Source organism: Prionailurus viverrinus, chromosome D4, assembly GCF_022837055.1.
Source record: "Prionailurus viverrinus isolate Anna chromosome D4, UM_Priviv_1.0, whole genome shotgun sequence".
In the NCBI taxonomy this organism is placed as follows: domain Eukaryota; kingdom Metazoa; phylum Chordata; class Mammalia; order Carnivora; family Felidae; genus Prionailurus; species Prionailurus viverrinus.
The window spans coordinates 26,423,610-26,445,083 of NC_062573.1; positions in this window are offsets into that span (position 1 = coordinate 26,423,610).

Consider the following 21,474-nt stretch of genomic DNA (forward strand, 5'->3'; position numbering starts at 1 on the left):
TCATCGTAACTCTCTAACTTCTTAATGAGGCCCCTCACATCCCCTCCACTTTTATCAAAAACCTCATCTCCTGCCACTTCCTTTGAACCCCTCAGTTTTTTATCCCTAACCTGAGCCTCTGCAACTCCATCCCCAGCAGCCTGTGAGGATGCCACGATCCAGACACCAGTGCCATGCCTACTAGCTGGGGGATGGGAGCTTTCCAAATGCCAGACTCCATTTCCAACCTGTCCTCTGATCAAACAGTAACCCTTGGGAGGGAGGAAAGGGATTTTACCATACTGATTCCTGAGCCAAGGGGCTGCTGGAGCCAGCACTCTGGCCTTGTCAGAAGGATCGGAGGATTGCGTGGGGCTCACAATAAGGGTGAATTGTTGTGACCCAGAGATGTGAACATGAGCAAAACTATCACTAGGCCAGCTACTGATGTCATTTCAGACAAATATAGAAGAGTGAGTGTGTGTGTGTGTGTGTGTGTGTGTGTGTTGGGGGCGGAGGGGTACAGGCGTAGATGGGGCTTACCTTTGTGACCTGCCACTCACCCAAGATGTTGGCAGGCACCGTTAGAACAGACTGCTAAAACGATTAAATCAGATTGGCCTTTGTTTTTCTGGATTACTTCTAGAATTCCAGGGTTCCACAACTATTGAGAAGGTGTCTTGATGCCAATAATCCTGAAGTCTACGTTTCCTTATCCATAAAGTGGTATGATCAGAACTGAGTAGCCTGCCCCACAGGGCAGTTGTGGAGAAGGACAGATAAGAGTGAGTTGGAGGGGCTGAATCAGTATGTAAATGAGTGAGCCAGAGGATGTGAAGCTGATTTGTAAATTACAGCGTGTCATGAGCTTGTTAGGGATGAAGGCAGTGTTTCACCGGCTGGATGAATTGCCCTTAAGAGTAGCGTTGAGAGTCTGCCTGTGCCAGGGCAAGTCACACCGTGGGGCAATGGACAGGTGGTTTAAACCATCCCAAAAGGAGTAGTTCCCTGTCAATTTGTGCACTGCTTAACTCAACATTGGGAGGTTTCCCAACAGTCAAGACAGTGTGGTACCAAAGTGAGGACAGACGACGAATAGATCAATCCAACAGAACTGAGTCCTAAAATACATCACATATGCAGTCAATTGATTTTTGCCAAAGGTGCTGAGAAACTCAACGGGGAAAAGATTTGTCTATTTAAGAAATGATGTGGGACAATTGGATACCTGTATGGGGGAGAAAAAAACCTCAACCTTTACCACACACGATACACAAAAATAAACTTGAAGGGGATTCTAGGTCTAAATATAAAAGCTAGACTGCAGAACTTAGAAAAGAAAACAGAAGAAAATCTCCATAACCTTAGGGTAGGGAAAGATGTCCTAGATAGGACACAAAAAGCACAAAGCCTAAAGGGAGAGATTGATAAGTCAAGTCTCATCAAAATTAAAAACTGCTGCTCTTCAAAGGACACTGTGTTTTCAAAAAAATGAAAAGGCAAGACACAGACTGAGAGAAAATATTCATAGTTAATTTATCTGATAAAGACCTGCAGCCAGGATATGTAAAGAATTCTTAACAACTCAAAAGGACAAATAACCCACATTTTTTAAAGAGCAGAAGATTCGAAAGGCCACTTTGCAGAAAGTACGCACATAGCCCATAAGCACATGAGAAGATGCTCAACATCATAGGTCATCAAGAAAATGCAAATGTAAACCACAACGAGATGCCAGTACACGCCCATAAAATGAAAGACTCTCAGTAAGAATGTTGACAAGCATATGGAACACCTAGACTCTCACCCATTGCTGGTGGAAATATTAAAAAGTACGCTTTGGAAAGCACTTTGACAGTTTCTTATGAAGTTAAACATGACACCAGCCGTCCAAACCAACAATTCCACTTCTAGGTGTTTTGCTTAAAATAAGTGAACACATATATCTGAACAAAGACTTATTCACATATTCATAGCAGTTTAATGTATTAATAGTCAAAAGCTGAAAACAATCCAAGTGCCCATCAATAGGAGAATGATAATAGATCAACAAAATGTGGTTGTATTATACAATGGAACACTTCTCGGCAATAAAAAGGAATGAACTAGCAGTAAACACAATGACACGGATGAATCTCAAAAGCCTGCTGCTGAGGGAAAGAGGCCAGGCACAAAAGAATTCATACTGTTAGTAGGAAACTTCAGAGAAAAAAATCCAATCTACAGTGACAGAAGGCGGGTCACTATTTTCTTGCAGCCCAGGGTGAGGCCGAGACCAGCTAGGTAAGGGCATAAAGAAACTTTGTGAGGATGAAAGTGTTTTATGTATTTATTATGATGCTGGTTATAAAGATGTATGAATTTATCAGAACTAATAAAATATGGGCTTAAAATAAGGGTATGTTATTGTATGGAAATTAAACCTCATAAAGTTGTTTTAAAGCACATGTGCTGCAGTTTCGTTTTTATGGGAAATGAGAGATGTTGTAAGTGAATAAATGTGAAAGGACAGGAGCATAGGTAATTATAAAAGTTTCTACTAGAATATACACCAATGTGATGACTTTGGTTGCCCCCAGGTAAGTGTGACTATCAAAATGCATTAAATTCTTCTTCTATGTGTATTTTCTGATGTGGCATAAGTTGCCTTTCTCATAAGAAAATAAAAGAAAATTGAACATAAAAGTATAAAAGAATCTTAATGGTCAGTTATGTTTTTACAACATATTTTTAGATATTTGTGTTTCTGACAATGGCCCTACTGGGGACGTACAGTTTGTTCTATATTAATCTGTATTATTATGTATCAAAATTAGTCCAACTTTTTACAGTTATGAGCAGCCTCAAGGAGAAATAACTTTAATTTCTAAAAGCAAATATTTAAACTTTTAAGAAGGAAATTTCAAAAGGAAAAGCGTAAAAAAATAGACACATGAGAAGGTTGCCAAACCGCCTACCAATACACACACACAAAAATAGCAATTGTCAAAAACAAAAATCACTAACTGGTAATGTTTCTTTTCAAACCAAATCACCATGTTGACCAGCTTGCTTTCAGCCAAATGTGAGGCCTCTGTTGTGTTGTGGGACCAGGAAACCTAACTCAACACTCCAGTTCACTAGAGCAGTACAATATCCTGTGTCAGGACGTATGTACCACTATTTAACATTCTTCACAATTAGGACTCTTGGTTGCAAGTGACAGAAACCCAATACTAGCTTAGGCAGGCAAGGGAATTTTGGGGACTCTGCAGGGATGAATCATGTTATCACAAGGAAAAGTTGCACACCGGAACCAGGAGAAGTGCAGGGGTGCGTCTGGCTTGAGGATCAAATAAAACTAGAAATTCAGATGCCACCAGAATACCATTTCTGTGTAGGAGACTTCATTGTCATTCATTGTAGACCAGTTTCTTCCTCGTGGCAGGAAACACAGTCACCAATAGCAGCAGAGACCTCCCTCTTACTCCCTCTTGCATCATCCAGGTGGATCAGTTCCTCTTTTTCAGAGTTTGGAGAAACATCAGTGAAGGACGGAGACAGACCCTTCTCTTAATGCAAGTCAGGGGCAAGTTTCTACGGTTTGCTAGGCGCAGGTTGACTCCCACAGACTGTGGCCAGGATCCAGAATCCAGGATCCCACAGCAGCAGGACTCCTACAGCTAGGAGAAGGAAGCCCAGGGCAGAGGAAGGAGGCAGAGGTCAGTGAGTCAGGCAGACAAAGCAGGTGTCCTCTCCGGTACTTAAAATGGAGATCCTTTAAAATAGTCCACTCAGTGGCCCTGGCAAGCAAACCATCCCTTCCCATGTACATTTTGCCAATTTCTTCCACTTTTACAATAAACCTACTATCTGTTTAGGACCCACCTTGTGCAAGGGACTGGAATAAAGAAATGAAATTGCTAACATGTAATACTCTGTAAGTAGAATTCTACATTGTTTGATATTAATATTCCCAAACCTGATTTTCTTGATCACATTTGAGTAATCATATTTTACCCATATTTTAACTTAGAATATTTTATTTTTTGGTTTGTTTAATAAGAGGAGCAAGCTTGGATTTAGGGGGCTTTTCCCCCTTCGTATCTAAGAGTATTGGCCTTTGATTTTTTTTTTTATTTTTTTTTAATGTTTACTTATTTTTGAGAGAGTGTGAATGGCGGAGGGTCAGAGAGAGAGGGAGACACAGAATCTGAAGCAGGCTCCACCCTCTGAGCTGTCAGCACAGACCCTGACATGGGGCTTGAAATCATGGACTGTGAGATCATGAGCTGAGCCGAAGTCAGACACTTAAGTGACTGAGCCATCCAGGTGCCCCAGCCTTTGATGTTTAATGAACAATTACCAGAATTGCTTTTATTACACCTTTAGATAGGTAGGAAGGTAGGTAGGTAGATAGATAGATGATAGATAGATAGATGATAGATAGATGATAATCTGTTCTACCTTCTTTTTTTTTTTCTTAAAAAAAATTACCTGCTTTCTGGGGCGTCTGGGTAGCTCAGTCGGTTAAGAGTCCGACTCTTAGTTTCGGCTTGCGTCATGATCTCACAGTGTGTGAGTTCAAACCTCTCGTCAGGCTCTGTGCTGACAGTGCAGGGCCTGCTTGGGATTCTCTCTCTCTCCCTCTCTCTCTGGCCCTCCCCCCACTCACTCTCTCTCTCTCTCTCTCTCTCTCTCAAAAATAAATAAATAAAACTTAAAAAAAATTTTTTTAGATCACCTGCTTTCTCTTTCCCATTCTTCATTCTTTTGATCTGCATTGTGATATGCTGTTATCCCATTATTTTAATATAAATAATTTCTTTGAAGGTATTTTAATCTTTTGATGTCTATTTAACAAGATATTCACTATGATTGCTTAGACTTCTTTCAGTGCAATCCACTGGTCTCACTGCCTTCCTACAAGCTCTTAGCTGCCATCCTTGTGTTCCCTCCGTGCAAATACTACCTTTGAATGACTTATTTTTCAGAGAGAATATAGGCATTTGCATAATTAATTCCTACTGCTTTCACATATAAGTAGCTTGATTATATATACACTCTTGAATCCCATGTTTTTCTTTTAAAGCTCTGCAAATGTGTTATATTCTAGGCAGCTTTTCCTATAGTATGTTCTGGGGGAATAAGCTGTAAGAGATGCTTCTGGTAAAAGGACTCCGTGATCATATAAATATGGGAAATGTCCCATACACCTGGAGTTGTGCCAGATAAAGCAGCAGAGTGAAGGCCAGGAGACATCCTGACGTAATGAACATGGTTTAACTTTATTTTCAGTGTATCCGATCTACTTGGCCACAGTAACATTGAGAAAAAGCAAATGACCAATAATATGGTAATTGTTAACATTTGTTGAGCACACGCTTAAGCCAGGCACTGTTCTAGGGCTTATTCTATGTACATCAACTCATTGGATTCTCATAGCAGCCCTATACGGTTGATAGAATTTTTCAGCCATATTTTAACAGGCAAAATGAGCTTAAACAAATAAGCTAGAAAACGGGGAATTCAAACCCAACCAGTCAGCTCTGCGTTACTCACAGCCTCAAGTGTTGGTAGGTGAGGGCACAATAAAGGCAACTTCTATACATTTTCCAAGTCTGAAACACATAACGAAACATCTCATTGCACCAAAAAGGAAAGGGAACTTTCCACCAACCAGTCTCTAACAGAATTTGCTGCTAAAGTACCGCAAAGGTACTTTGCAGGGGAGTCTGATTATCGTCAGCACAAGTTCTCAAACTCTGCTGTTGGCCAACGTCCAGGACCCATCACTGAATACTCATCACCTCATCCATTCAGCCTCTTCGACTGACGGGCAAAACAACATCCAAATATTCATTGCACATCTGTGCCGGGCAGATTATACATTAGCAATTCAAATCTGGCCAGCGCACCGGCCATCCCTGCACATGCGTCTGTTTGGGTGAGATGCCTTGTTGTCTGGGACGGATAATAAGGCAACTCGGTCTAATCTTGAAGAACAATCAACCCATCTTGCGAAGGTGACTGGCTGTGTGTGTTCTTGCCCTGGCAGCGTTGGAACAATGGCCCCATAATGCACTCGACTCAGCTGGCGATGAAGTCCCATCCTGATTAGTAGCCGTGGCTGGTGTCAATCACCACGGGATGCACCATTGTCCTCTGGTCCCAACACCGTTTATTTACAGGAAAACAAAGGCTTTGGGGGGCTATGGCTGCTTCCCAGAGATTGCAAAATAGATTGAGCTGTCAAACACACAAAGTAGATGAAGATTAATGAGTCGTGTGGACAATAAATGTGAAGAGATGACCATGAATATGCTAATGGGCATTATCCAGATACACCGTAATTGCTACCAAAATTAAAAGGTGGCATGAAGAAGATGGGTCACAAGGTGACAGGGAGATAATCTTGGATGCTTGAGACACTCACCCCAGATAAGACCCTCTACAGGTTTCCTTTCCCCGATTAAACCATCCCGAAGCATCATTGTTCTCAAGCTGTCTGAATAGCCTCCTTTTAAACAGGGACAGAAGGGGTGGGGTGAGGGGTAAAGCTGGAAAAGTTACTTCAGGGGAAGGTGCAATTCGTATAAGGAAGGTGCTTATCAAAGGCAAGAAACGACGGGCTGTCGGGCTCCCTCCGCACCCCCGGGGACAGAATGAGGGATGCCACTTCAAACTTGGGGACCCCCAGGCCAGAGCTGCAGAGATTATGACAGGCACCAGACTGTTATTAGATCACCTTTCAGGCAGGAGTGGGTGAGTTTTCAAAATATTCCAATACACTGGTGATTTTTTTTAAATAGACGTAACAGAGAAATTTGAAGAACATAATGTTTAAAAGCAAATGAAATTTTGTTTCCATGAACGATTTGATTGGGGAGAATCCTTACCCCGTGGAACTGTGGCGTGAGTGACTCTCACCCAACCCTGCAGCCAGTCCACACAGTCTTCCACGTGGCAGGACACTGTTCCCTGTTCCCATTCACCCCTTTCTTCCTTTCCATCCTCATGTCTGTGGATGGTGGCTAAGTTCGAAAAACAATATACTGGAAGTAACTCTCCGAGAGACCATGAACCCTAAGAAGAGAAAATGGTTCTTGTTTTATAGTTTCTATCCTCTGGGGGATCTGGGACCTTGGACCTCATCCCCCGGAGGTCTATGGAGCATCACTCCTTGACGGGAAGAACTCTCCTCTGCTCCTTCAGGTTCGAGACCGAGCTCATATTCCCCGGCCCACCCCAGGGAAAGGGCTAGCAGGTTTCAGGAAGACGACGGAGGATAGAAAAGAGGAAGGATGGTCAGGAGAAAGAAGGGGTCCTAGGGACTGTCTGAGGCTGACTCCGTCTGGGCTGAGATCTGCATAACGGGAGAAAAAAGGGATTTTGCACAAAAGTCAAACAGCCTTACTGAAAGGGGTGGAGCAGAAGGTGCTGCCTGAGGTAACTTTGCAAGTTAGTGGTGTCTGCAAAACTAAAGGCAAAAGCAGGCAAAAGCAGGGCCCCTGGGTGGCTCAGTCAGTTAAGCACTGGACTTCGGCTCAGGTCGTGATCTCACAGTTCATGGGTTTGAGCCCCGCGTCGGGCTCTGTGCTGACAGCTTGGAGCCTGGAGCCTGCTTCGATTCTGTCTCCTTCTCTCTCTGCCCCTCCCCACTTGTGCTCTGTCTCTCTATCTCTCAAAAATAAATAAATGTAAAAAAATTTTTTAAAAAACAACTAAAGACAAAAGGAATGACACATAAACCTCTTCTACTGTAGTTGACAAAGTTGTTTCCCATCGGGGTGAGGGTGAATTCTGAACCTACTTTGTGGGTACACTGGAATTGGACACTGACGTAAATGGATGGCAGATGGGGGAGAGGTTTCTCATTGTGGGCGTGGGAGGTTCGCAGGTGCTGAGTGCGCAATGGATGGGAGTTGGGGATAAGACTATGAATTCCTACGCAACTTAATATAAACACAGACGGTCGCACATAGAGTACGTATAGGCGTGCGTATACACACAGGCTAGTGTATCCATGTACATCTTGTCTTCTCAGCTGAGAGGCTTAGGAAATGGCAAGAACCGTTCAGTAGCTACAAGCATACCTAGCACCCGAACCGTGGTTTCAAATACCATTCTCCAGTGAAAGGAATTGACACTCCTTAGAGAAACGGCCAACCCCAGAATGGTGCAGGAAATAGGCAAGATGAGCCTTGAACACCTTACAATGCCAAAGGAAGAAAGTGCCAACAAAACAGATTTTAAAGCCCACATTGATGGAGGGTATGCTAATGGGATATGGAAGCAACAAAATAAATAAAATAGTGCTGGATTATAATCCAAAATATAAAATAAATACCCATGAGCCCATACTGATCCGAATAAGTACTAAATACCTACATACGGAAGGAAGGAAGGGAGGAAGGAAGGAAGGAAAGGAAATTTTTGTGCAGAAGCTATCCCACCCACAAGGAAGTGAATCATAACTTCCTCTGTTAGTTGGGGAGCTATCATGGCTCCTTCCTTCCAAGGACTACACAATGGAAAGAAAGAACAAAAGTAACTTGATAGAGGGGCCTGTGTGGCTCGGTCGGTTGAGTGTCCAGCTCTTGATTTTGGCTCAGATCATGATGTCATGCGTTCATGGGATCAAGCCCCACATTGGGTTCTGCACTGAGTATGAAACCTGCTTGAGATTCTCTCTCTCTCTCTCTCTCTCTCTCTCTCCCTGTACCCCTCTTTCCCAACTCATGCTGTCTCTCTCTAAAAAAAAAAAAGGGTCACTTGATAGTCGAGAAATATAACAAATACAACCTGGGCCAGCTGACCAAGGTCAACATCAACAGTGATCAGTCATGTTGATGGGATGTATCCTTGATATGATATGATGAGAAGGGCAACTTACCTCTGTGGTCTTCCTACCCCCAAACCCATAACCCCAGTCTAATCATGAGAAAAATATCGGAAAAGTCCCAATAGAAAGACATCCTATGAAACGTCCAATGAGTACTCCTCAGAACTAATCATCAAAAACGAGGGAAGTCTGAGAAACTGTCATGGCCAAGAGGAGACTAAGGAGACATGACAACTAAATCCGGGATGGGGTCCTGGTACAGAAAATGGACATTGAGTATAATAGGTAAAAACAAAGAAATCTAAATAATGTTTGGACTTTAGTTAACAATAATGTATCAGTAACGGTTTATTAACTGTGACAACTGTACCATACTAAAGTAAGATATTAATAATAGAGGAAACTAGGGCGCCTGGGTGGCTCAGTTGGTTGAGCATCCAACTCTTGATTTCGGCTCAGGTCACGATCTCACAGTCATGAGATCGAGCCCCATGTGGGGTTCTTCACTGAGTATGGAGCCTGTTTAAGATTCTCTCTCTCCCTCCCCCCTCTGCCCCTCCCCCATCCTCTCTCTCTCTCTCTCTCTCTCAAAAAAAAAAAATAGAGGAAACTGGTTGTAAAGTATATGAGAATACTCTGTACCACCTTTGCAATTTTTCTGTATGTTTAAAATTATTCCAAGAGAAAGAGTATATTTGGAAAGAAAAGGAAGTTTGCAGCATCCCTTGTGCTTAGCTAATAGGTAAGACGATTCCTTTTAGTAATGGATCGTGCCTGCACGGCCTTCAGAGGTGGTGAGGTAGCAGCCAGAGTTCTTCATTGCAAGTGGAAGAAATCTACTCAGTAATTCACACCGACAACAACTTTGTCGTAGGACACTGAGTAGCACACAGAGCATACGAGAGGGCCTCAGAAGCCACGCAGCTGGGACAGTGTTGGAAACCATGTTCATCACTGGCCCAGCGGAGACCCCACTGCTGCTGCCCCACTGAGGCGGCCGCCAGATCTGCCACCTCGGGAAACTGTTTGGCTGCTGTTGCTCCAGACGCCTTGCCGGAGGGGCTTCTGCAGGATCCCTCCTCCGCTTCAGCAGGCTACACTTCAAATCACGGGCACGAGTCTGATTTGGCCAAGCCCTGGTCATGGTCCTGCTTGGTGCAAAGGAGACAGGGCAGTGAATATTTGGCATTTTCAGTTTCTACAGTGGGAGGGTGTGAGGAGAAGACTATAGGAAGAAACTGAGGGCTGAGCTGGGTTTTTCTCCAGGATGTGATCAGTTGGCATTTCCTTTTGCTGGGTCAATGGGTAAAGCCAGGGGAACCTCACTTAAGCAGGGGGAATGGTCAGGATTGTAAATAAGCATCTAGGCTAGGCAGACCACCATCTACACTGTGCTAAACCCAACTTAGATGCAACCAAAATATTTGCTTTTCAGTAAAAACACTGAACAGGCGCGATGGATTGCATCGTGTTTCCCAAAATCCACACGCCGAAGCCCTAAGCTATAACTATATTTGGAGACAGGGCCTTGAAGGAAGAAACTGAGGTTAAATGAGATAATAACAGTCGGGCCCTAATCCAATAAGGACTGTGTCCTTATAAGAGACACAAGAAAGCTCCGTCTGTCTCTTTGAGTGCGCACAGAGGAAAGTGCACGTGAGGACACGGCGAGAGGCAGGTGTCTATAAGCCAGAAAAAAAGGCCTCACAGAAGCCAACATTGATGGCCTTGGACCTGCAGCCACCAGAACTGCGAGAAGGTAGAGAGCTGCTGTCTGAGCCTCCCCGGTCTTCAGCACCTTGTTATGGCAGCCTGAGCTAAGTCAACAGGTTGTCAGGGGGAGTCATTCTGGAGAAGGCAATGCTCTTGTTTCCTTGAAGCTCTTGCCATGGTTTCTGTGGCATACTGTGAGGGGAATCACCATTGGACAGTAATCGCCTCCACTGAGCTGGGTCCGCTTCCTACTTTGGTGTCAGAGTTATTCACTCCAGTGGTTCCTGCACGTGGGAGAAGGGGAGACAGGGGGGATGGGGGGAGACGAGCAGAGCTCCATCTTTGTTTTCTTTTTTAAAAAATGTTTAGGGGCGCCTGGGTGGCGCAGTCGGTTAAGCGTCCGACTTCAGCCAGGTCACGATCTCGCGGTCCGTGAGTTCGAGCCCCGCGTCGGGCTCTGGGCGGATGGCTTGGAGCCTGGAGCCTGTTTCCGATTCTGTGTCTCCCTCTCTCTCTGCCCCGCCCCCGTTCATGCTCTGTCTCTCTCTGTCCCAAAAATAAATAAATGTTGAAAAACAAAAAAATTTTTAAAAAAATAAAAAATAAAAATAAAATAAAAATGTTTAATAATTCATTTATTTTTGAGGCAGGGTAGGGGCAGAGAGAGAGGGAGACACAGAATCCGAAGCAGGCTCCAGGCTCTGAGCTGCCAGCACAGGGCCCCACGCGGGGCTCCAACCCATGAACTGTGAGATCAAGACCTGAGCCGGTGGGACGCTCAACCGACCGAACCACCTGGGAGCCCCTAGAGCTCTAGCTTTGTAATTACACAACTCAGTTCAGAGTCTCTCTGCTCTGCCACTTTCTAGGTGGTGACATCAGGCAAGGTGTGTATCTGAGCCTTTGCTCTGGGATGAGAGCGTAAGCTCTTCCTGGGTAGCATTGGAAAGGGGAGTCAAAAGGGACCAGCTTCTCTTATGAGACATGATATTTGTTGTCACATAAGGGGAAGGTGCAAGGCAGCCCTGCTGAGCCCATGACTTTCTCTCCAACAGGACTCTGCTGTGCAAGCGGGTGCTAGGGGACGAACACAGTGCCATTGGCTACACGGAACAAAGGTCATTTTTACTCCAGACAATTCAAAACACAGCATCGGTGTCGATGACAACAAAACAGCTGAAAAGAGAGAGTGCGAGAGAGTCGTTTGAATAGACTTAGTATTAGATATTACAGAATTTTTACTGATTTTTCTTAGTAATAATAGCATATGGTGATACAGGACTATGTTCTTATCTTTAGGAGGTTTATGCTGAAATCCGTGGGGATAAAGAGTCACGCTGTCTGGAAATTACTTTCAAATGGCTTTGCAAAATAATTTTAAAAGAAATAGCAAAATAAAGCAAATATGGGGAAATGTTAAAGTAGGTAATAAAGCTCAGGGAAATTGGAGCCCTTGATTTATCCATTTTTCCTCATCCACTCGCCCAAATCCACTCTCCAGTCTACCCGGCACATGGTGGACACTCGATATGTTTGGTGAATTAAAATTAGAAATAAAATTCGCTTTACCTGCTAACATTTGCATAGCTAAGCAAAGATGCGGTTTCAAGCCATTTGCAAAGAAATACCCACAACTAATGACTTTCTTAAGTAAACATAATCTCCTTAAAACCACAATTGAACATTGATTTTTTTTTTTTTTTTCCTCCCGGAGTCTAGTATCAAGCAACGGCCCGCTTGCCCTCTGTCCCAAGATGCTCCCACCCAACCCTGCATTCTCAGAAGACCCGGCTTCCTGCACCCCATGCGCTTCTCCCAGGGCCGCGTGCCCCGCTAGGGTCCCTTCCACCCCAAGGTCTTGGGAACAAACCACGTGGGCAAAAGCAGTCTGTTGTGCTTTTTTAAAAAATGGTTTAGGGGCGCCTGGGTGGCGCAGTCGGTTAAGCGTCCGACTTCAGCCAGGTCACGATCTCGCCGTCCGTGAGTTCGAGCCCCGCGTGGGGCTCTGGGCGGATGGCTCAGAGCCTGGAGCCTGTTTCCGATTCTGTGTCTCCCTCTCTCTCTGCCCCTCCCCCGTTCATGCTCTGTCTCTCTCTGTCCCAAAAATAAATAAACGTTGAAAAAAAAAATTAAAAAAAAATAAATAAAAATAAAAAATGGTTTAAAAGAACTGGCATTGGAAAGCATTTATGTGCAACTAGCTTGTAAAAATTAAAGTAAATGGGAACATTACCCAAGAGGCAACAAACTCCATCTAGCTCATTGTTTGAGAACAAATCAGACATATAAAAAGCTCTAAACATTTTCAGATTCTTTCACTGTTTCAATTCACCTGGTATTGTTTTTTCTCGTATTCCAAAGGAAATTTTGTCCGTGATAGAAAAATCAGAAAACGAGGACAAAAATAAAGTCATCCTCACCCCAAGATGACTGTCACATTGCTGTAGGTCCTTTTGTATAATATAATAATAATAATAATAATAATAGATATTTCTGTTTAGTGGGTGCTCACTGTACAGCAGGCACATTTCAGTTCCCACAACAACAATATGAGATTTACCGATGCAGGAATTGAGGCTGGGAGAGGGTAAGTCACTTGCCCAGGATCACACAGCTGGGAAGCGTGGAACCAGAGGAAGACCTCCAGATCTATTTACCTCCAAAGGCCGAACTTGTAACCACAGCTCTATACTCTCTCCCATAAATCTCTGTCATTTTTTTCTCTACAAAAACAAGATTATATCAGACAATCCCCTGCCGCTGGAGAGTAGCAACAGGCTTCCAGCTTACAGTCGTTTTCCGTTGCTGCCGTGGCTTAAAACAACATGTATCTATTCTCTACTGCTATGTGCTCATACTATAGGGGCAGCCTGTGCTGGGGTCTTCCCTGGGGACCCCCAGTGGCTGCTCCTTGTCTGATCTCGGCATGTCAGGCGGATAACTGGAGACCTTGTGCAACCTGAGATCCCAACGGCCTGTGCTTTGTGGTGCCCCTGTGCTAATCTCTCATCTATATAAACCAGAGAGCTCCCCCCAGACATTCGTCACCCCCCACCGGACATGTGGGAATTCCTGGATCTCTGTCCCAGCATCGAATATGAAGCCAGGGCACTACCTCTGCCCATTTCTGGAAGGTGCTGCCTCCCCACGCACCACTATCAGACATGGCATCGCGCCGAAGGTGGACTCTTCTGAGAGGCTTAGAGCACCAGCCCCAATATTTTTTAACTCCTCCGAAATTAGCAGATGGTTTCCTCTACGTGCACTTCCTCTCTGAGCTCTGGCCCCAAGGTGAAATGGTGCATCAGTCGGCTGTTGACACAGTATTGCTGCATAACAAACCACTTCAAAACTCAGTGGCGTCCGATAAGCATCTATTTTTTTCACTCACGTGTCTGTGCTTTGGTGAAGGCAGCTCTGCTCCAGGCTGAGGGCAGCTGGGGTTGGCTCCAGACAAGGGCTGGATTCAGATTGGCTCCAGGTGACTCCATATTCTCCTTGGGAGAGCAGCTGTCAGAGACACATTCTTCCCATGGAAAATCAAAGAAGCACTAGAGAACACGAAAACACATGGCCTCTTAAGGCCTTGGCTCTTCTGTTCACATCGCACTGGTTTAATCAAGCCCCTTGGCCAAGTCCAAGACCAGTAAGGCAGGGAAGTAGGTTCTGTAATTCTGTGTACAGGGCGGTTGCAAGACAGAGGGAGAGCGCGATGTTCAGGGTTTACCAGAAACTCAAAGGAAGGAGAAACTACCTCTCCCCAGGAGCCATTGAGAAGGCTTGAGAGACAAGAAGACCGTCGTGCTGTTTTTAAAAAATAGCAATTTGTGTACCAAATGGCTCAAAGAGGAAGGATATTCTGGGAAGAAGCTGCAGGTTAAGGGACCAAGAAGTGGAGAGTACGTACTGAGTCCCAAAAGCCTGGTGTGATGGGAAATGATCCTGGAGAAAGGGGCAGAGTCAAGTCACAGAGGATTTTATGACCCAGGCTAGAGCTTCTGAGGGTTCGACTTTGTTCGAGAAGCTATGAGGAGTCCGTGATGGATTGTAAACAAAGAAGAGGCCTGCCTAACCTCCCGGAGAGCTACTGAGTGAGAGGGCACACGTGGGTCTCCTCACCCCCAAAGCAATTCTCTTCCCAGGAGGACCCCCTACTTCCAGTCACCCGAGGCCCCAGATGCTGACACAGCTTTCTCTCCAACCCCCCAACGTTGAGCATCTCACAGCGGGGGCCTCACCTGAGTGATGGTGCAACAGGGCTGAGGGGGGATCTTTCAATGACCCTAGGAACAAGAACCTCCCGTTTCACACGACCTACTTACAAAACTTGGATGGCTGTAGACCGTTGATATAAATTCCTAGTCTCTATCATATCTATTTTAGTGGGTGACTAGGAATGTTTGAACAGCATACAAATTTACGGTCAGAAAATATTAGCTCCTAAACACTGCAACCCTGCACCCCAAATCACCTCTTTAAATTCAGATTGTTTCCCCATTTCCATCATCTGCAATCAGAGTTTTCATCTTGGACAGATTTTTACAGGTCAGCCCTACACCAGGGATTTATTTGTGCCCATAAACAAAACCCCGATATTAATCGCAAACTATTTCTGATTCTCAGTTAACGTTCTTAAACATCTTGTGTCCCAGGGGACTCTTTGCCCTGTCCTATGAAGATGATGTTTCAAGATTTATATTTCCCCAAGGAAGCGAGTAGATCATAAAACCTAATGTATTCCGTGGTTTGGAATGATAATTTCGCAAAGAGGTGAGGGAATATTTCACTGTGGATCATTACAACATCCATGTAAGTTGTTAATATAGTACTTACTACTTCCCTTTAAATATTCATCCAGCTCCTGTTTATGGAATAGCCCTATGCCCGTGGTGTTGGCTGTGGGTGGGTCATGCACTGGGGACAGGGACTAGAAAGGACAAAGCTGTGGACAGCTCCCTCACTTGGGAGGATGGAGGGCTGTGGATGGAGACAGAAGAAGCCCCCGAAGACAAAATGACCCGTCGTAGACAGCACCCTGGAGACCCAGAGGGGAGAGAGCTTTGGCAAGCAGAAGGAAGGGCGGGGAGCTCAGGATCCAGAACTGACACTTGTATGTGCCCCAGAGTGTCTGTCCCTGGAGACCTGGCCAGGTTGGGCAGAGGCACGTTTGTTTGTTTAATTAGCACCAATATGAACTCTGTGTGTATTTACTGAGACAGGGTGAAGAGACAATGGTTACAGATCACCTAGTCTAACCTGCCCATTCCACAGATAAGAAAATCGAGGCTCAAAGGAAGAGGGAAACTCCCATCTCCAGGTGTATGGGGGCTATTCTTCAGCCCCTCCCTCCAACTCCCACAGCAGTGATCTTTCTCTCTCAAAACAGCTCAGAGGACCGCAGGCTGGGAGATACTGCAATGGCAGAGCTGGGAGGGCGCTGGGAGGTCCAGAGGCACAGATGGCCAGGCACACATGAGGTCACACTGTGAGGCGGTGTCAGAACCAGGGCCAGAGCCGTCACCCTGTGAACTACCACCCACCCTGTCCCAGCTTCCCTGCCTCCCTCCTGCCCTCGGAAGTAGGGACACAGTCACGTTCCGGGACACCCGAGGTCATGGTGGGCGGGCTCCTTGGCCTCCCCATCCTTCTCCGTGACCAGCAGGATACTGGCACTGACACCAGGAGGAGAAACAGCTTTGATCAAAACTTCTTCGTCATGCGTTGTGTCCTTCAGAGCCCCTTCACTTCCCTCCTGTCATGGAAACCATCCCATTTTACAGAGGAGACAGTTCAGGCTGGGGAGGGTCAGAGCTCGAGTCTGAACCAGTCGTCTAGACTCCCCGGATCTGGTATCCTGGTACCTAAGGTGCTATCCCTAAACTAGGCTGCTCCCTGGGATTGGAGTACGCCGCTTTGAAGGCGTTTAAAAGCTGGGGGTGGGGGGAGTCCCCACGAAATTTCAGTGACAAAGTCCTCTTCCACAGCCTCCCGGATGTCCCGGGCGGATGCCCCAGGATGCTGCAATAGCCGATGTGTGGGCGACTGTCGCCCTCTGGTGGCCAAAGGCCGAAGTGTTTCATAGCCAACTGGGAGAACAAAGACGCGTGTCTCCAGGTCTCTTCCACCCGCCACGGCAAAGTGTCCGAATGGGGACAGCTTTTTATCCCGGGGGCCCTGTCCTTGGCTGCCGTGGCTCTACTGATGGAGGAGATGGGCGTCAGCTCAGGAGGGAGCTGCCGGGGCCTGGTTGACGGGCTGAGTCTGAGGACTGAGGTGAGGATGGGGCTAGCCTGTTGCCAGGCAGGCACTTACTTGCCTGTGGGTGCTCGCTGCTCGCCAGGCGTCGGTCGCCCTCAGAAGCCCCCAGAAGCCACCCGCCTGCCCCTCGGCTGCCGCTGAAACCCGACCTCAAGGCCCAGCTCTCGCCCCCTGCAGGAAGCCTGGCTGGCTCCCGCCCGGCTCTCCCAGAGCAGGTGACAGCTGGGTGACACCTCCGCTTCCTCCTCCGCCCCGGGGTTAGGGTGAGAGGGGACTGTTGGCTGATGTCTGCTCCACTTTCAAATCTCCGAAGGCAGGGCCTGGTCTCGTTCAGCTGCTGGAATGAGGCCAGGCCCAGCCTGGAGTGAGTGAGCGTGTTTGTTCTACGGGAGAAAATTTCAGCCCAGCCCCACTTTGCTGCAGGTTTGCGGAGGAGGCCACAGAAGGAATTTCTGGGTAGTGGGGAGGGTGGGGAGGACTGAACACGTGACCTGTGGTGCTAGTCTCTCCACCCCCGCTGCCCTGGGGAGTCCTCAGGGCCCCGGCTGTTTGGCAGGTGTCCTCCAGGCCAGCCTGGGGACGGAGTCAGCAGGAGCTGGGGTGGATTCGGGGGGGGGGGGGGGGGGGGGGGGGGAGGGGAATATCGGTGCCTCTCTCTTGTCATCTGTACAACAGGTGCAGCTAATCCCAATTGACAGCTCCCAAACATTCAGTAAGACAACTGATAAAAACCCGTTAACACCACGCACAGTCTTGCTGGTAATTTCTGGGTTCTGAGCCCTGGGTAGGCCTTTCCGACCAAATTGCTCACTCCGTCACAGCTATAGCCACACAGGGTGGTGGTCCAGAGTCCAGTGAGGGAACCAGGCAGGTTGCCTGAGTTTGAGTGTCTGCTCTTTTTTCAGCGCTGGCACCTCGCGCAGGCTAGCCAATTTCTCTGTGCCTCTGACAGCCCGTCCAGAAGAGGGCGCTGAAGCAGCCAGCGCTCACGTCATGGGAGAGTTCTAAGCATCCCAAGAGTGAACGCCTCTGAAGAGGTAAGAACAGTAGCTAGCACTCAGGAAAGTTTCAGAAAAGCGAGCTCTCACCGCATTACTACGTACAAGCTGATTGTTGTGAGCCTGGCTCAGCCCAGAATGGTGTGGCTCAAAGATGGCGCTGAGCCGCCTTTTACAGAAAAGTTGATCTTTCTAACGCACGCACTTGGGATAAGCTTCTTCACCCTGTGGCCCACACGCCATTGGAGTGAGAGGAAAATCATAGCATGCCTTAAAGACGTTTTGTTGCTCTAATGTTTATTGAATTGATTCATTAGGTAGTTCTATTTTCCTCTACCTAGATTTACCCTGTACGTGTGGACTTGTAAAGGAGGCAAAAACCTTCAACCGAAACGCTGGCTGCGATGTCCAACCTATGACGGCACCGAGAAGAGACCAGTGGCAGTTATAGGAGCCATACGTCTGCAGAGAGGCCTGAAGACCGTTGTGTTCACCCAGCACCATTTAATATTTTCATTAATGACTTGAAGGATGGAATCGAGACCCAGCTAATCAGATGTCGGCATGATACAAAGCTGGAAGGGATCTTAGCTACTCGGGAGGACAAGATTAAAACACAATCCAAGCTTGACGAATTGCAGAGGTGGACCTAAATCAATAAAGAGAACGGCAATAAAGATAAATGCAGGCTGCCGTGCACCGCGCTGAGGAAATTATCCGGGTACCAAATGGCGATGAGAGAAATGAGTTTTGAGGGGGCCATCAGGAGCTCACCTGGAGGTGAATTCATCAAGTCATAGTATTTGTAAAGTGGAGGCTCGGCTCTGTTGTCTAGTGGACCTCAAACACCAGTGAGTTTTGAGAATTACCAAGAGAGCTTGGGAAAATGCAGATTTTCAGGCCATGGACCCAACATTACATTTAGTAGGCCCGCAGTGAGGCTAGGATGATTTTGATGCGGGCAGTGCTCTGAGAAAGCTAGAGCCTGGCAGGTAAGGAGGCAGCCTCTGACCACATCGCTGTGTCCCAAATGTTTACTCTAGAACCCTCGTCCCACAGCATGCTCTGCAAGACGTGATTTCCATGATCAAATAAGCTTGGAAATGCTCCCTTTTAGAAAGGAAAACAAAAAATCATAAGGTATGTGAGCATGTTTATGACTGCAATTTTTTTTTTAATTTAAATAAACAGCTTAACTTGTTTTAGTCCAGAGTTTCCCAGCCTTTTGGCCAAGGAGCCATTTCTTCGTGTGACACAGAGCGACGTCTTGTGGAACGCACTTCAGAAAATGGGATTCCTGTTCAAGTCCCTCCCTCATCTCATCACGTTCTCTGGATTTCTGAGTCCTTTTCAGCACCCTGCACTGAAACTCATCCGGGGAGCTGGAACTTGAAATCATTTTAAATGCTGCTGTCACACTTCCCTGGGTCTGAACTTTCCTTTAACGTTTAAAGAGAGGGTGGAAGAAAATTTGCTAGAGGCTTTTATTGCCTGTTAATAGTGCACCACGTACTCCAGACTAAGAAGGGGAGGGAGGGAACTTTCCCTTCTTTGTTCACTGTCTTCCTTGAGCTTGTGTCCAAAACTGCTAGTTGCCTCCCCATGGCCCATTCTCTTTGCTCTCTTAGTAATCAGAATCTCCAGAGTGTTGAATGCAGCCATGTGTCTCACTTTAAAACCACATTTCTCAGCCTCCCTTGCAAATGAGGTGGTCAGTCAGATGTATGCAGAAGTCGCTGGGGAGATTTCTGGGGAATCACTTTAAAGGGAACTTACACATTCAGAAGGCACCCTTTTTGCTCTCCCTCACTTCCTTCTTCTTCCTGCCCGGAACACCAATATAGTAGGAGCGCTGGCAGCCCTCTTGGGCCATGAGGTAAACTTGCAAATGGAAGCCACTCACTAAGTAAGGATGGCAGAGCAGCAAGCAGATTTTGATGGCATGGTGAAGCCACCAGAGCAACCCTGTGCTGCCTGAGAGAGAAACAAAAGTGCAGCCCTATTGGTTTAAACCATTGTTTTTCAGGCCTCTGAAAATGCAGTTAGATGCAACTTTGAATTCACAGAGAGTAGAACCATCAAAACCTTTCTGTCATTTTCCACACATCTTAGTCATGCTGGGCTACCATCCTGACCGTATCCCTACGTGTCCTTGCTGTGTGTGTGTGTGTGTGTGTGTGTGTTCTCGTCCCACCTTTGGCACAAGGCAGTTATGTTGCTTGGATCCAGCAGTGTCCAGTGCGGCCATGCCTGTGTCTTTGGCTACTTCTCTCTTTTCTCCTTTGTTGGAATTAAGCACAGAACGGAATCCACTTAGAATGACATTTTTGAGGGGCGCCTGGGTGGCGCAGTCGGTTAAGCGTCCGACTTCAGCCAGGTCACGATCTCGCGGTCCGTGAATTCGAGCCCCGCGTCGGGCTCTGGGCTGATGGCTCAGAGCCTGGAGCCTGTTTCCGATTCTGTGTCTCCCTCTCTCTCTGCCCCTCCCCCGTTCATGCTCTGTCTCTCTCTGTCCCAAAAATAAATTTAAAAAAAAAAAAAATGACATTTTTTTTTTAATTTTTTTTTTCAACGTTTTTTATTTATTTTTGGGACAGAGAGAGAGCATGAACGGGGGAGGGGCAGAGAGAGAGGGAGACACAGAATCAGAAACAGGCTCCGAGCCATCAGCCCAGAGCCTGACGCGGGGCTCGAACTCCCGGACCGCGAGATCGTGACCTGGCTGAAGTCGGACGCTTAACCGACTGCGCCACCCAGGCGCCCCATAAAAAATGACATTTTTGAGAGCTTCGCATCATTCTAGAATGAACTTCCCTTTTGGGATCCCTGTCCCTAGAACACTTTTTTCTGAAGTTCTGTAACCTGCGTTCCTGTGCGAAACCAGTGAGTGGCTCCTGAGACAAGGGAGGCTGAAGAGAAACTCTATCGCAAGCCTTCCTTTGTATCACCAATGAGATTTGCTGAAAAGGAGAGTCATGCGATTGCAAAGAAAAACTAGAAATGAGCATAATCCTTTTTTTTTTTTAAATGTTTATTATCTTTGAGAGGGAGAGAGAAAGAGAGACAGAGCACAAGCTGGGGAACAGGAGAGAGAGAGGGAGACACAGAATCCGAAGCAGGCTCCAGGCTCTGAACGGTCAGCATGGAGCCAGACACTGGGCTCGAACTCTCGAACCATGAGATCATGACCTGAGCCCAAGTCGGGCACTTAACCGACCGAGCCACCCAGGTGCCCCGTGCATAATCAAGAGTCAGGATACACGTGCTTCACTCCAGGAATGGACGAGACAGCAGAAGGGTCCCCTCCGCAGCCTATGTCCTCTGTCTCACTTGGCTGCCTCCCAGGGCCAGGGGGCACCAGATCTGCTGGTCTGGGCTTCTCAGCTTTATAAGAGGCCCTCTCCTGCTTCCCTCTGCAGCCCCCCCCCCCACCGGCTTCCCCCCTCTCCCCCGGAGCAAGGCTGTGTTTTGCCGTGTAGGTGCCTCTGCCGAAAGGAAAAGGGAGATCCCCGGGAGTTCCCCTTTGCTTCTGGCCATGTGGCCTCCAGAGCAACACAAAAGTCTTTGAGCTTTTCCCGTCCGTCCCTTGACTGGGACATCCATTTGGAAGGGGCTGTTTTCCAAGATCAGGCCTAGTGAGGCTGTTGCATTTTCTGAGAGACTCACATGGGAGACTCCTGCGAGAAGGGACTCACATCCAGC